Consider the following 18,132-nt stretch of genomic DNA (forward strand, 5'->3'; position numbering starts at 1 on the left):
AAACAGTGCAAACATCACTTCGGAATAGTTTGGGCATTACCGTGTGGTCACGTAGGCACAATACATAGAAAAAAAAGGCTGTGTGCTCCGTGGTTACTCTCTCAGGTGGCCGTTAGCATATCATAATCTCTTGGGACCAATAGCGTGAGTTTTCCGCATTCGACTTATATGACCGACATTATAAAAATACCGGAAATTATACGATAAAATCAAGTCCTGACTTATCAGCGGGAGAACTTAAACGTGAGTATATACGGTAGATCATACTCACTATGGACTAAAAGGTGTGGAGTATGTCATAGTGGTTAAGACCTTGAAGTTATAAGTTCAGATCCCACTGCTGACACCATGTGATCATGAGAAAGTCACTTATGTGTCTGTACTCCGATTGGAAAAAACAAAAGAAATGTGACCTGTCAAATTTTCTGATGTCTCGGTGGAGAAAGGCGTCAACAATATGAGTTCTTGAAAGAGATTAATACAGGACTAGAAAGAGATCTCATCAAATATACCACTCTTTCCAAACCAAATTTTTTTGACTCCTTTTACCTCTGTTGTATCTCACGTCTCCTTTTTGTCTAAAGCTATTCCTCCTCAAGTATTTTCGGAGAAACATCTGTGACAAAGTGGATTCTTAAATGGATCAATTTTAAGTGTGTTGAGCCATCACAGATCAGTCCCCCTCTAGGTATTCAGGTAAATGTGCTCAGTTTACTCCAAAGGCCTCCAATAGTTTCTGGATCTCCGTCCAAAAGAGAGTCTTTGGGTAGAGGTGGAGCAGAAGGTTCACAGTGTGTTTACTGCTCAACTTTCTGCTTAGTTTGAGCTTTTTTTGATTTTTGAATTGTTTTTCTTACTTTTCCAATTCAGCTTGTACTCCTTTCCAAATTTGGTATTTGGCCTTCTGCCCGACCTCGACCACATGCCTCCCTCCTGTTATTGTTTCTTCTTTGCCTGCTCTGGTTGCTGACCTCTTGCCCTTCTGCCTTGTTTGTTCCTGGCATGAGACCTTTGCTACGCCTTAAGATAACAACTCCAAGTGCTGTGGCGCTCACAGTGTCAGAGCTCCTCTTTGTAATTTCACTCTGCCTTTCTCAGCTTCAAGAAAGGGCTTGAAGGAAGCCCCCCACCAACATTAGAGACAGCAGACATGAGTGTGTTTTTAAAAATTGTTTAAGTTGTTTTATCCCCTTAATGCTTGTAATGATTGTATAGACCAGGGGTTATCAATGTTGGTCCTGCAGGCCCACTGCGGCTGCAGGTTTTTGTTTTTTAATTGGACTCCTGGGCTAATTAAGTTAAATGTTATTTCCCAGATTCTGTGTTTTTGGAACAAATTAGAAAACTAAAGAAAATATATTAAAATGTACTAACCAGTTATATGGGAATAATGCATTTTTGTTTCTTTTTAACACTATTTTCATCTTGATGTTCATTCTATTTTTCTGGGTGTTCTAATTGTGTAAATAATTCATTATTTACTAATTAGTGGGTCAGACGCTAAAGTAGTTGCAGCCTTTGATTTCTTCAGTGTTGTTTGCCTGGGTGGTCTGCTCTGATCATTTTTAATTGGCATCATTAGATAGATAGATAGATAGATAGATAGATAGATAGATAGATAGATAGATAGATAGATAGATAGATAGATAGATAGATAGATATGAAAGGCATTATATAATAGATAGATAGATAGATAGATAGATAGATAGATAGATAGATAGATAGATAGATAGATAGATAGATATGAAAGGCATTATATAATAAGATAGATAGATAGATAGATAGATAGATAGATAGATAGATAGATAGATAGATAGATAGATATGAAAGGCATTATATAATAGATAGATAGATAGATAGATAGATAGATAGATAGATATGAAAGGCAATATATAATAGATAGATAGATAGATAGATAGATAGATAGATAGATATGAAAGGCATTATATAATAGATAGATAGATAAATAGATAGATAGATAGATAGATATGAAAGGCATTATATAATAGATAGATAGATAGATAGATAGATAGATAGATAGATAGATAGATAGATAGATAGATAGATACTTTATTAATCTGAAGGGGAAATTCATTAAGACACAATGAAGGGAGTAAACTGCACAGAGAAAGGGCAAAAATATAATGACAGCAACAAAAGAGAATTTAGCATTTAAATCTACAGCAAAAACAGAAATATTCCTAAATGTCTTACAAATGTAAAAATCATACCTCAGTGCTTTTTTAATGTATAATAATAATAATAATAATAATAATAATAATAATAATAATAATAATAATAATAAAGCACGTTGGCTCAGTGGTAGCGCTGCTGCCTCGCAGTTAGGAGACCCAGGTTCGCTTCCCGGGTCCTCCCTGCGTGGAGTTTGCATGTTCTCCCCGTGTCTGCGTGGGTTTTCTCCGGGCGCTCTGGTTTCCTCCCACAATCCAAAGACATGCAGGTTAGGTGCATTGGCGATTCTACATTGGCCCTAGTGTGTGCTTGGTGTGTTTGTGTGTGTCCTGCGGTGGGTTGGCACCCTGCCCAGGATTGGTTCCTGCCTTGTGCCCAGTGTTGGCTGGGATTGGCTTCAGCAGACCCCCGTGACCCTGTATTCGGATTCAGCGGGTTGGAAAATGGATGGATGGATAATTATAATAATACATTTTATTTATATAGCGCCTTCCCTATGCTCAAGGAGAGGAGTGTGGAGGGTACACTGGCGCACGCATGTTGCTTCCCTGTTATCAACAGTTTTCGTTAAAATTCGCATTAAACTTAAACCTTTTGAAATTGTTCACTTTCTTTTTATTGTACGTATAGTTCATGGATGTGGCACGGTGGTGCAGTGGTAGCGCTGCTGCCTCGCAGTATGGAGACCCGGGTTCACTTCCTGGGTCCTCCCTGCGTGGAGTTTGCATGTTCTCCCCGTGTCTGCGTGGGTTTCCTCCCACAGTCCAAAAACATGCAGGTTAGGTGCATTGGCGATTTTAAATTGTCCCGTGTGTGTGCTTGTGTGTGTGAGTGCCCTGCAGTGGGCTGGTACCCTGCCCAGGGTTTGCTGCTGCCTTGCACCCTCTGTTGGCTGGAATTGGCTCCAGCAGACCCCCTTGACCACTTTGCCTTGACTAGGTTTGCAGCGTCGGGACAACTGAATCTTTCTGTGGCACACTGGACGAGCCCTATGGACATTTATTTGCACTGTGATGATCTATGAGCCGGGGATGATCTGTCTTCTTGATTATAATTTATACACTGGATTGCTCTCGATTGCTGCTATACGTGCTTAATGACTAAGAAATGATCTGAGGTTTACACCCAGCTGGATGCGGCTCTAGGAGCGATCCTGCCTGTACTACCCAGTGTTATATGCATGCAACTCTATGTTGGAACCTCAGAATTTTGGTATCTTCATGTGCATTTTGTAATAGCTCCTGCTTTTTCTGCTGCTTGCCGCTCATCTGTGCCACCCCATTCTCCCATCCTCCTGTCTCACCTTTTCCACTGCGCTGTGCTGCTTCTCTGCTACTATTTGATAAGTTTTGCTCTCTACTATGCTAAAATACTCTCGCGCCAAACTCCTTCATATTAAACAGTTTGTCCAAAGCAAATGGTCAGACTGGAATGTCCTAAAAGACAATGGTATTGTGCGGCACCCGAAATATACTGCTCAAAAAAATTAAAGGAACACTTTTTAATCAGAGTATAGCATCAAGTCAATGAAACTTCTGGGATATTGAGTTAAGTAGCAGAGGGGGTTGTTAATCAGTTTCAGCTGCTTTGCTGTTAATGAAATTAACAACAGGTGCACTAGAGGGGCAACAATGAGATGACCCCCAAAACAGGAATGGTTTAACAGGTGGAGGCCACTGACATTTTTCCCTCCTCATCTTTTCTGACTGTTTTTTTCACTAGTTTTGCATTTCGCTATGGTCAGTGTAACTACTAGTAGCATGAGGCGATACCTGGACCCTACAGAGCTTGCACAGGAAATCCAACTTCTCCAGGATGGCACATCAATGTGTGTCATTGCCAGAAGGTTTGCAGTGTCTCCCAGCACTGTCTCAAGGGCATGGAGGAGATTCCAGGAGACAGGCAGTTACTCTAGGAGAGCTGGACAGGACCATAGAAGGTCCTTAACCCATCAGCAGGACTGGTATCTGCTCCTTTGGACAAGGACAAACAGGATGAGCATTTCCAGAGCTCTACAAAATGACCTCCAGCAGGCCACTGGTGTGAATGTCTCTGACCAAACAATTAGAAACAGACTTCTTCAGGGTGGTCTGAGGGCCCAACGTCCTCTAGTGGGCCCTGTGCTCACAACCCAGTGCAGTGGAGCTCGATCGGCATTTACCATAGAATACCAGAATTGTCAGGTCCACCAATGGCACCCTGTGTTTTTCACAGATGAGAGCAGGTTCACCCTGAGCACATGTGACAGACGTTGAAGGGTCTGCAGAAGCCATGGAGAATGTTATGCTGTCTGTAACATCATTCGGCATGACCAGTTTGGTGGTGGGTCAGTGATGGTCTGGGGTGGCATATCCATGGAGGGACGCACAGACTTCTACAGCTAGACAAAGACACCTTGACTGCCATTAGGTATCAGGATGAAATCCTTGGACCCATTGTCAGACCCTATTCAGGTGCAGTAGGTCCTGGTTTCCTCCTAATGCACGACAATGCCCGGCCTCATGTGGCAAGAGTATGCAGGCAGTATCTGGAGGATGAAGGAATTGAAACAATTGAATGGCCTTCACGATCCCCTGACTTAAACCCAATAGAACATCTGTGGGACATTATGTTTCGGTCCATTAGGCGCCGCCAGGTTGCTCCTCAGACTGTACAACAGCTCAGGGATGCCCTCATACAGATCTGGGAGGAAATGCCACAAGACACCATCCGTCGTCTCATTAGGAGCATGCCCCGACGTTGTCAAGCATGCATACAAGCTCGTGGGGGCCACACAAGATACTGAAAAGCAGTTTGAGTAGCAGAAATTAAGTTTTTGAAAAAATGGACTAGCCTGCCACATCTTCATTTCACTCTGATTTTAGGGTGTCTACACAATTGAGCCCTCTGTAGGCAGAAAACTTTTATTTCCATTAAAAGACTTGGCATCCTTTTGTTCCTAAGACATTGCCCTGTCGTTATTTGTATAGATATACAACTTCATATTGAGATCTGATGTATCTAATGTGTTTCTTTAAAGTGTTCCTTTAATTTTTGTGAACAGTGTATTTACATCGCGGGTCAGGTCGCCACTACAGGTGGGCTGCGAATGAAAAGTTCACCGACAGCATTTGCTCAGGAATATGCCATCCTACTCATGGCTTTGGAAATAGGAGTGTCAGTGTGCCAAACCTGCAATATGTTAAAATCAACTCTGGTCATGGAGCTGTGCACAACGAACCCACATCGGCTAATATTGCATTGTTTAACTCAAGATCTCTTAATGACAAAGCACTGGTGCTATCAGAATACTTTACAGACTCCATAAGAGAAGAGAAGAAAAAATACCAGCTAATTAATTGAGGTCAGTGTTATCAGTTGTCATTGATTATGAATCTGGTTGAAGCAAAAATCTGCAGCCACAGTGGGCCCCCAGGACCAACTTTGAGAACCCCTGATATAGACGACAGCTCCATCTAGGCTGATGCCAAAGAGGATAAAGTGAAAAATGAGCCAGTAATAAATATGAGGAGAACTGAGAAATAAAACAAGTAAGAAAATGTGAGAGCGGCATAATATGTGGTGATTTACAGTGGATTTAGGAAGTATTCCGTTTCTGCACACTTTACTGTGTCATGGAGTTGATTTTAAATGGATACATTTGTCATCTTTGTCCATTAGAGCCTGAAAATATTCCTTCAATTTATTTTAAAAAAATCAATAACTGAGCTCCCTCATTTATTTGTACTCAGGTGGTCTTGTTTGCTGTGATTCTCCTTGAGATGTTTCTAGAACTTGAGAGGAGTCCACCTGTGGCAAATTGAAGTTATTGGATGTTGTTTGGAAAGGCAGATACCTGTGCATAGAGGGTCCCACAATTCACACCGCGTGTCAGGACAAAGGAACTCTCTGTAGACGTCTACGATCAAATTGAGGTGAGGCAAAGATCAGGACGAGGGGATTAAACCATTTCTAAAGCTTTGAGTGTTCCCAGGAGCTCAGTGGCCTCAATAATTGTGAAATGGAATAAGTTTGGAACAACCTGGACGCTTCTTTGGTCAGGGAGGTTACCAAGAGCCCAACGGTGACTCTAACACTGATTTGCTGAGATGGGAGAACATTTCAGAAGAACAACCATCTAAAGAGAAGTCCAGAGAGTCCATGCATTATGACTAGCGAAGACTGGGCACTGTTTATTACCTGCCTAATACCATCCCTATGGTAAAGCATGGCAGTGACAGCATCATACTGGGGGACAGGGCTGCTTCTCAGCAGCAGGGACAGGGGGACTGGTCAGAACTGAGGGAAGGATGAATGCAGCCAAATACAGAGAGGTTCTTGAAGACAACCTGCTCTAGAGTGCACACCACCTCAGTTCACCTTTCAGAATGGCAATGACCTAAAGTATAGAGTCATTACAATCATGCAGTGGCTTCAGGACAAGTCTCTGAGTGTCCCTGAATGGCTCAGCCACAGCTCAGACTTAAACCCCATAGGACATCTGTGGAGGGTCCTGAACATGACAGTTTACAGACGCTTCCCATCCAATCTAATGGAGCTTGAGAGGATCTGCCGGGAATGATGGGATAAACTGACCATATCCAGGAGAGCAAAGCTAAACAAAAAGGCTCAAAGCTGGAATTGCTGCCAAAGGGGCTTCTACACATTACTGAATTAAAGGTCTGAATATTTACATGAATGATGATTATTATTATTATTATTATTATTGTGATTATGATTATTTTTGCATACTTCTCTGGAAACATATTCATTTTATCATTATGGGCCACTGAGTGTAGACTGATGTGCAAAAATGACAATGTTGATCCTTTTTGAATTAAATATACAACACAATAAAGTGTGTACAAAGTAAAGGGGTCTGAATGCGTTTCTTAATTTAATTACATAACTGCTTTGAGAGATGGAGCATTTTTGAATGTTCTAATCTCTTCATCAAAGGGTTAGCTATTGCATATTTCGTTATTAAATTTTTTGTAATGGTGAGTTATATTAAAAATAACACTGATAACAGAATTCAATTAAATGATTAGAAGAATGCAGAAAAATCTGGGTTTTTAATACCATTTTAAAATATTATGTAGTTAAATAAGTACAGTAGGCTCCTTCTTAACCACTCGTGTCTGATGATAGACAGATAGACAGATAGATAGATAGATAGATAGATAGATAGATAGATAGATAGATAGATAGATGTGAAAGGCACTATATGATAGATAGATAGATAGATAGATAGATAGATAGATAGATAGATAGATATGAAAGGCACTGTATAATAGATAGATAGATAGATAGATAGATAGATAGATAGATATGAAAGGCACTATATAATAGATAGATAGATAGATAGATAGATAGATAGATAGATAGATAGATAGATAGATAGATAGATAGATATTTTTTTTTTAAAATGACCTTTATTATGAACATTAACAAAAAATACAGTCATAAGACAAACAATCCCAATATTCAGGATGTTAACAAAAAAGTCTGTATCAGACAACCACCACTACTCCCCCTTTACACTCCTCCTACTCTGCACATAAATAATATAATCAAAAAGTTAACAATTCATTATAATACAAAGACCACCACTACTCCCCCTTTACACTCCTCCTACTCCGCACATTAATAAGAAAATCAAATGGTAATTCATTATAACACAAAGACCACCATTACTCCCCCTTTACACTCCTCCCACTCTGTATATTAATAGATTATTTTAATATTAAAATTTAACTTTACTTCGTGCAATGACCAAAAAAAAAAACCATGAACACAGCAGTCATATGCAGTTAATAAAATATGTTGCATTACTCCACTACTATTGCCCCGTGCACGCTTCTTACTCCACACATAAAGTACAGAATTTCCATATTAAATAAGTAATTCATAATTTGATCATTAACCCACTATTCCCTTATACATGCCTCCTGATCCACACATAAATAATAAATAATTGTCCATAAATAAACACACATTTCATAATCATTCTACTCCACCATCACTCCCCCTGTACTCGTCTCCTACTCCGTACATCGCTCTCCATTATACACACAGCATTGTATTCCCCAGGAGTCTCCTATTCTGAGCTTTCAATCATTCAGTATTTAAATATTTTGAAGGACATTTAAAGAAGTCACCACCCAGTCACCAGCTTGCCCTTCTCAACAGAACACAAAGCCCCCCCAAGCCCCCATAAATCACAGAAGGTCTGCATGTCTCCAATGAGTTGATGGTAAGTGAACTCCAACTTCAACCGGCACTTCACCAGCACTTTAAACATCAAGAGCACATCGGTGGTCTTTGAGTTTTTTTCTCTGTTCCTCCTGGTTTTGAGGATTGACAGTTTTGCTTGGCCCAGTAGATAATTTCCCAGCACACACTTGTTTCTCTGTCTCTGAGTATACTTAATACCAAAAATAAAGCCAACAGTTGACAATGACAGTCCTATTCTATCCAAAAGTATCTTGAGAAATATAAAAAATGGTTCGAGCCGTTTGCAGTTAACAAAAAGATGAAAGACAGTCTCGCTGTTGACAAAACGGACAACAATCTGATGTTCCTGGTGAAATAACCGATAAAAAGGAGTTGGTGGCGAGAGCCCCATGAAGAATCCTCCATTGCAGGTCGCCAATTCTTTTTTGCAGTGGTTGTTTATAAAAAGTTCTCCACGCTGGAGTTTCATTCACTCCGACATGCAGTTCTTGTCTCCAGCGTGTGTCTGGCAAGTCTCTCAGAAATTTATAAAAAGTCACCTTAACACACACCTGGTTGAGCTCATTCTTTCCCATTGTGTCAAACTGCTTATCTATTAAGTTGCCAAATATCAGAATGGATCCTGGATGGTCAGTGCAGTCTGTGACGTTGGGTTTGACTTGGATGACGAGTTCTGTGATATCTGAGTTGAAGATCGGATTGTCCGGAGACGCTCTGGCACAGTGACCCTGCGCCTAAGTTCACCAAAGCCTCCTTAAACTGGCACAGAAAGTGGTGTACGAGACGTTCAGACCTCACGCCCAGGACCGATGTGAGGTGTGCTGCGGTGTGCCATGTGCTAGTGTGGTTATTTAAAAGATGGCCAATCTTCATGATTCCACTTAGATAGATAGATAGATAGATAGATAGATAGATAGATAGATAGATAGATAGATAGATATGAAAGGCACTATATAATAGATAGATAGATAGATAGATAGATAGATAGATAGATAGATAGATAGATAGATAGATAGATAGATAGATAGATAGATAGATAGATAGATTGTGTCACGTACAACCGTTTGGGAAACAGCTTAAGGACCCGACGAGCAGTGTGAAATCGCAAGTCAGTGTACGATGGCAGTGTACTAACCACTCTTTCTTTGTTTCGAAAGGAAAGTTGAGAAAACACCACTGTGAATATGGCCCGAAAAGCCTAGCCAGCAAGCTGAACCACTTCTCAGTTCCGTCATTCCCTCTAGTCCTCCAATGATGATGTCACGATATCACATGTTCCTCAATGCCTCCTTTCCCAGCATTCCCCTTCCATTTCCTTCCCCACTCCATAAAATGTTTGTGTGCCGATGTATCTTGTCAGTACCTGAGCTTTCATGTCTGACCGTTATTTGAGATATCAATCTTTCCAGTATATGGGGATGGATTCCCCAACTCTTAAACTTTGTTTATTGTGCTTTCTTTACAAAAGATATGAAAGGCACTATGTAAAATACAGTACAGGCCAAAAGTTTGGACACACCTCCTCATTCAACGTGTTTTCTTTATTTTCATGACCATTTCCAGCACTCCATCACTCTCCTTCTTGGTCAAATAGCCCTTACACAGCCTGGAGGTGTGTTTGGGGTCATTGTCCTGTTGAAAAATAAATGATCGTCCAACTAACCTGACTTCTGCACAACACAACTGCTGGTCCCAACCCCATTGATAAAGCAAGAAATTCCACTAAATAACCCTGATAAGGCACACCTGTGAAGTGAAAACCATTTCAGGTGACTACCTGTTGAAGCTCATCGAGAGAATGCCAAGAGTGTGCAAAGCAGTAATCAGAGCAAAGGGTGGCTGTTTTGAAGAAACTAGAATATAAAACATGTTTTCAGTTATTTCACCTTTTTTTGTTAAGTACATAACTCCACATGTGTTCATTCATAGTTTTGATGCCTTCAGTGAGAATCTACCAATGTAAATGGTCATGAAAATAAAGAAAACACATTGAATGAGGAGGTGTGTCCAAAAAGTTTGGCCTGTGCTGTATATGTGGATGAAACAGGAAGAGGTTGGATCAGGGAGGACAAAATAGGAAGTGATGCTTTCAGTAGATGGGTTCTGGATACTGGAAGTGACATCATCAGAGGGTGCCGGAAGTGACGTCATCAGTGGATGGGCAAGAGGTGATGTCATTGGAAAGCACGGTCTTCAATTGTTGTACAGGGGGAAAAAAGGAGAGAGGATCAGATGACATGCCAACCCCTGGTCTGACTAAGTAATACCACTATTTAAGCCCATAAGCTGTCTCCCATGTGTAAGTGTGTGAAGATAGATAGATAGATAGATAGATAGATAGATAGATAGATAGATAGATAGATAGATAGATAGATAGATAGATAGATAGATAGATAGACACTTTATTCATCCCCTCAGAGAGATTCAGGTGTCCAGTGGTTCAAGCATATCAGTAAAAATTGTTACAAATTATGATCAAAGGCAAGGAGAACAAAACATAATTAACTAAAAACATAAATCCAAATACAAATGGTCAGCTGTTACTGAAGGCAGAGTGGTGATCAGGTGATGAATCAGTTATAAAATCTCACAGCAGTAGTAGCTGATGATTTTCTAAAGCTTTCTCTTCTGTGGCGCAACGAGAGAAGACGACTGCTACGTTTACTTCTTTGATCTACCAAAATGTTATGGAAAGAGAGAGTGACTGCTATTGTCAAGGATGGCCTGCTCTACACGCTCCTGTAGAGGACATCTGTGTTCACAGGCCAGTCCAGTCTGTCATCGAGGTGGACACCTAGATATTTATAAGTCTCCTCCACCTCAATGTCCTCCCCTTAGATGTTGACAGGTTGAAGAGGGATCTTAGGCCTGCGGAAATCCACAATCATATCATATCCTTCGTTGTGTTCAGAAGAAGGCCGTTCTTATTGCTCCGGTCACTGAAAGCTCCAATCAGATCCCAATATTCCCCTTCCTGCCCATACCTTATGCAGGCCACAATAGCTGTTATCATCAGAGTACTTCTAAATGTGGCAAAAGTCTAACTTATATTTAAAGTCTGCTGTGTATAATGTGAGCAGGAATGTCTAATGCTGCCACAGGTATCAAATCTCAATCCTGACTCTTTTCTTGTGCAGCTACTAGCTGGTGGAATGAGTATCCCACCTCCATTCAAAATTCTAACCCCCTCCATGTGTTTAGGAAGCGTTTGAAGACCCTCTTGTTTGTTGAAATTCTGCCTAACTGATGTTAGATTATAAATCGCTTGTGTTTAGTTCTGAGTTCTTCACTTGTGATGGGCATTTTCTGCACCCTTGTCTTGTAACACTTCCCAAACGGTCATCCAGACTGACGTTTAATCAATTATGTTGACCTGCTTAGTAAGTCGCTTTGGATGAAAGTGTCTTTTAAGCACATAAATCTTAATGTGGGTTTTGTGTGTGTGTGAGAATGCTGCTCGGTCAAAAATTTAGTTCTGCTTTACCATTTATGATGCCAGGATAAAAAGCAGCCCCCCAACAAGCCAGCAGTGGCTTTAACAAGTTTGCGAATGCTGCGTTTAATTGTCCTGTGTTCATTTTTGAATTGAATTTTGATTTGCTTTGTAATGCATTCTGTCAATATAATCGCTGTAAATGGTCATTTCATTGTAATTCAGTATGTGTCATACATATTTATGAAGTCCCCTTGGGAGCCAAGTTAAAAATACATTTCAGCTCGGAGAAAGCATTTCTTGCTGTGCTTCATCTAATAAGGAAATAATTCTTCAGTCATAGATTTCCATTTCTATAGTTTGGATATATGTGATCCAGTGCTGTGTCCACTTTACTTCTAGAATGCGTTTGAAATGCCTTATCGGGCAAATATTAATATTCCATTTAACCCACTGCCATACGGATATGAAGTTGGCGCATTCAGGCTGGCGTCACACTATGAGACTCGGCAGAACTTCTAGCCCGAGCACATGTCAAAGAAAGCAAAGGAAGTTGCTGAAGTTTGTTGCCTTTGAGGATACTACATTTTTCAACGGCCTGTCACTGACTGATCCCACAATTCCCTCATGACTTTTCGTCATGGTTCCAGATCTTGTATTGTGTCATCTCGTTTTGGCAGTGAATCAAGGTGGAACACAGTGGAATAAGAAAGGGAGCTGCATGAACTCTAATATGAAATGCGGAACAGACATCTACACCGACTACAAAGTTCAAGAAGCCCCTCTTGGGATCGTAGAATCAGAAACGTTTCTATCTCGGAGGAGATATTCAAGAAAGGACCAGGAATTGGAAATGTTCAAGGTTTTGTACCAAAAAAATAACAGAATTGATCTTTCAACAAACCCTAAATGCAAGTTTTAAATGTCAAAGCAGAGGTTCGCCAAGAAAGAAGGCAGGACAGGTTAGCGAGTATGCACTGGTACAGCATGTTACTGCACCCACCACACGACCAAACAGCTTGGGATCCTGATTGGCAACCCCCTATGCAGAAACACAGCCCAGTCCCACCCTCTGTCTGTTACGTGGGCATCCCCTAGGCCTGGTCGTGCCACTTGGGTCCTGAACAATGAGGATCCTGTGAGCTGGACCACCCTCAGGGCCATAGTGCCGTAACTGACGCTCCCTCACAATGCAGGTAATGTGCCTCATTCGGGACTCCATGAGCAACCGCTTGTTGGATGTAAAGTCAAACCAGCGGTACCCAATGACTCTCTGAAGAGACACACAAAGGAGTCTAGTCATCTCAGGTCACTGGATAGTGTCCATGTCTTGCAACCATATAGCAAAACAGGAGGCACCTGAACTCTATAGATTTGGACCTTCATCCTTTTGTAGAGATATCGGGAGCACCACAAACCCCTTTTCAGTGACCTCATGACCCCCCATGCTCTGCCAATCTGTCACATGAGACATAAATGTCACTGCTGAGGTAAGTAAACCTTTCAACAAAGTCGACACTCTCTCTGCAGACAGACACAATGATGATGGCCGTGCCGCCCGAGAGATCATTAAAGGCCTGGATGTTGGTTTTTATCAGGACACTCACAAGTCAAGACACTCAGACTCCTCACTCTGAATCAGAGCTTCCATTGACTCCATGAAGATCACAGCATCATCAGCAAAGTCAAGAAAAGTGAATCTTTCTTCGCCAACAGATGCCCCACAGCCGCTGGACCCCATGACGTTGCCCAACACCCGGTCCATACAAACACTGAACAGAGTAGGAGCAAAAACAGTGCTATTAAATCCAACAGTGGATGATCTGGGTGAAGATATGATGGCCCTCAGTAGAGTCACAACTCCAGTAGAACATGAGAAGGAGCTACCATAGAAAAGTGCATGGTAGAACACTGACATAAGATCACGTTGTGTAATGATGAAAATGACTTTTTATGGTAGCAGAAATAAAATAGTTAACCACAGAAATGAATTCCATGAGATACAATGAACCAGGATCATCCCAGAAGGTGACAGAAAATGAAATCACAATGAACATCATAAACGCATTCACATTCCTGCAGCTACCAGTGTTCCTCACCGATATGCACTTTATAGGTCATGTAGTTTTAGCCCAGAGCAGTGTGTTACAAGAGCCCACTTTTATGATTAGCGACTTGATTTGTGAAGTGATGTGACAAAATCGCCTAGGGGTGTCACACCACACAACTGTGGTTAATGGATGTGCTGTGACAATTTATGGATCACTATGATTTTATTAAAATTATTTTAAGACGAGGGGGATTCGCTCTCTTCTCACTTCGCTCGCCATCCCCCTGCAACCCTGCACTGCGCACCAGCAACTTCGTGTCTCAGTTATTCGCGTATGTGGATTTCACTTTCACCAAACCACAAATCGTTTAATTCTCGTGGATACGTCCCTTCATTGGGAAGAAACACTACTTTTCCCTGATGGCAACATGAATTAGCCAATCTACAAGTCTACGACTTAAAGTTTAAATCCAAGCAATATGTTCGACCTCTTTTTGCTGTTCCATTATTTCTCCGAGTAATAATTTCTGTTTGTTTGCACTGATGCGATCTTTACTATGATTTTTTTGGAGACTTTTGAATTTTCGTACTTCTATTATCTCTAACCTGTTCTGTATGTGTATCATGCCAAAGTTTTTGAATTTTGTACGATGTTCTACTTTGTCATCTACTCTTTGTCTTTTATGTCCGGCCCCAGGCATAGTTAAATCTCTTGGCACAAAGTCTCATCTTGCAGGATATGAAAGTATCACATCTCATCTCCTTCCAAGATTTTTTTATATAATAGAGAGAAAATGCCACTCCCAAAAATGTTATTTTTACATGTTACTTATATGATATAGTTTGTAGAGACAGCTAAGAAAACATTTTAAACTCATGTTTTCAACAAAGTTTCTGACAGAACAGGCGTCTATGGAGACCGTGGTGGATGTCAGCAAGGGATCAGAAAATCATCCATAAAAAAAAAAAATCTCAGGTAATCCACGTCATCCAGTCACTTGCTCACAATGCCCCAAACAGTTGCATTTTTACTAAAGTATTGTTAAATAAATCACCACTAGAAGACACTCTTGTCAAAGGAAGTGGAATGTGCTCATGCATGAATGAACATTCAAATTGTTTCTTCAAAGAAGATGGTGGGAATATGGAGCACGCTGCTAAAACAGACACATTCACTCATGAGATAAAGCAAAGCAAAAGCCTTGAATCATTCATGAATGGGTTTAAAGGCTTCCTGTCACTTTCTGCTATTCTTAGGTTTAAAAACTGAAACCCTAATGCTAACCAGGAATGCCTTGGAGCTCTGCCTTGAGAACACAGTTAGTTTAATACAAATATCCTGTACAAGAGTTTAGCAGACATGGGAACTGAAGAGCAGAGCTGGTGCAACGTGATGTTAGCTTCAGCCATACTGGGAAAGTCACAGGATGAATGTAAATAAGGCAAATATCATTTTTGTACATCTCATAAAAAATGAGCAACTTGAGAAGATTGTAGCCAGTGATATAACATCACATTCCAATGAATCACAAGCGCTGAAGTCACAGAATTCCTGGGCTGAGCTCAAGGGATTACTGACATAAAAGGCTAGAATGTTGACCAGAGAAATGTCATGGAGTGAGGGAGTATGATGTGCGTGAAGGGACAAGCATCATAGGAGAGTAAATCATTAGGTAATAGTCATTGACTTAGAGGATGAAGGAAAGTGTGACAAGGTCTTCAAGTGGGACATCCGCAATCAGAATAACATTGTGCATCATGGAGTGTCTGGGAAGGTCTGAGACCCTGAGCCAGGGCTATCTATCTATATAGTGCCTTTCACATTATCTATCTATCTATCTATCTATCTATCTATCTATCTATCTATCTATCTATCTATCATATAGTGCCTTGCACATTATCTATCTATCTATCTATCTATCTATCTATCTATCTATCATATAGTGCCTTTCACATTATCTATCTATCTATCATATAGTGCCTTTCACATTATCTATCTATCTATCTATCTATCTATCTATCATATAGTGCCTTTCACATTATCTATCTATCTATCTATCTATCTATCTATCTATCTATCTATCTATCTATCTATCTATCTATCTATCTATCTATCTATCTATCATATAGTGCCTTTCATATCTATCTATCTATCTATCTATCTATTATATAGTGCCTTTCATATCTATCTATCTGGTGCTGGAGTGAATTACAGTAACAGCTTGTATTTTCTCATGAAGTAAGGAGGTCCCATCCAAGACCCTTCAGATGTGTAAACTGTACGTAGCACCGTAATGGCAGGTACCCCCGTGTACCGGCACGCCAGCAGATCAATAAATCTGAACTTGATGTCCAGTTAGGGCAACTGGTTGTGAAGTTGTGTGAATAAAAAGCTGAAAGCAATTTAAAGAAATCATGTTGTCCAACTGTAAGGTTTTTTTGTTTTTCTGACTGTCAAGTGTTATTACTTAAGGAACAGTCTTTTAGGTATTTATTCTTTCTTTTCTTCTGTTTGTTTGTTCTGCTCTCCCACTGCTAAGGGATATTCACAGTGAAGATGTGTGCATTCAGCATGGAGCACTGGGGATTTTCTTTTGCAGAACATGCTCTTTACAAAATGAAGACAAAATAAGCTCCTCCATCATTTTCTGGGCTTCACTCCATGACGCACCCCCTGGTTAGCACTGGCACACAATGGGTGAGCGTGTGGGTGGCTGGACATATGAACCTCTACCTCTCATACATTACTCTACACGTACATTGCTTAACTCACATTTCTTTTATCCATAATGAGACAACGGTGAACAACAACAGCATTTATTTCTTTAGCACATTTTCCTAGAAACAGTGTAGCTCAAAGAGCTTTACAAGATGTCAAAGAGAAAATCACAATCAAAGAAAAATAAGATTAGGCAATGATATTAAATATGTAAGTAAGAAAGATAAAAAACAAACAAATAAGTATAAGCAATCTTAATAAACAGATAACTATCAGCTTTAAGAGGAGCACCCTTATATACAGTATCATGATGTAAGTCTCTAAAGATGAGTTCGGTGATAAGATCAGATGGCTGGGAACGCAGAAAAAATAAACTCAAATAAAAAAATAACAAATAACAACTCCAGTTAAGATGGCGAAAAAAAATACAAAAACTGCAGGGGTTCCAAGGCCAAAAGACCACCCAGCCCACACTGGGCATTCTACCCCTCATGAGTGGTCTAAATGAGTCCTTATGGTTTCCAGGTTTTGTTCCGGAGGATTCTATGCAGTGGGTCTTGTGGACAGCTGGGGTCCCCCGCCTTCATTCCAGTATCACAGGTCACTGCCCAGTGCCTCAGTCAGGTGGCTTGTCATGCAAAACGTCACCACAGGAGCACCGGAAATGACAGCAGAGATGAGTAAGAACCGAAGATCCCTGAAGAGTTTGATAATTCTGTGTCCATGCAATCTATTAGGAGAGTACAAGTAAAATGTAGCTATAAAAAGGCCAAGTTAAAATTTCTGATTTTTTAGAAGCATTAGAAGATTAGAATGCCCAACAAAGCTCACCAGTCCTATCCACTTATTTCTTTCAAAAAAACATCAAGTCGAGTTGCCCCTGGCATCCCTGACAGTATATATACAGTATACAGTGTATATATATATATATATACACTCATGACAATGACAATGTCAATCATGTTACGTTATTATTAAAATGTTTCCTTTTCTTTTTCATTACTTCTTTAACACACTACTTCTCCACTGCGAAGCGCGGGTATTTTGCTAGTCCCTAATAAATTCATCCTGAATGTCTCCGAACTTGCATAAACTGGCTCAACCCCCTCAAGTTGGCCACATATTGATGAACTGATTTGCCTGCCTGCTGTCTCCATTTACAAAACAGGATTCGGCGGAGGATAACACTTTGTGAGCAGTAGAAGTGTGTCTTCAAGAGAGTCACAGCAACAGAGTATGTTTCTGCATTCCCCAAAGTCCTAAACATGCGCTGTCCCTCTATTCCTAGACAGTTTAGGAGCAAAGTTCTCTTGTGCACATCACCTACATTTTCCAAATCAAGAGCTAGGAGGTAAGTTTCAAAATACTCCAGCCAGCGGGTCCAAGGCACTGGAGGATCTCCAGGCACACCAAAAAAGAGAGGTGGTGGAAGTGAAAATTTATCCCATCCTCATTGCCAAAATGTTGCATACTGTACAATACGAGAGCATACAGGTGCTGTTTGTCTTAGAAAGGTGTTGA

This window comes from Polypterus senegalus, chromosome 3 (assembly GCF_016835505.1).
Source record: "Polypterus senegalus isolate Bchr_013 chromosome 3, ASM1683550v1, whole genome shotgun sequence".
Classification (NCBI taxonomy): Eukaryota; Metazoa; Chordata; class Cladistia; order Polypteriformes; family Polypteridae; genus Polypterus; species Polypterus senegalus.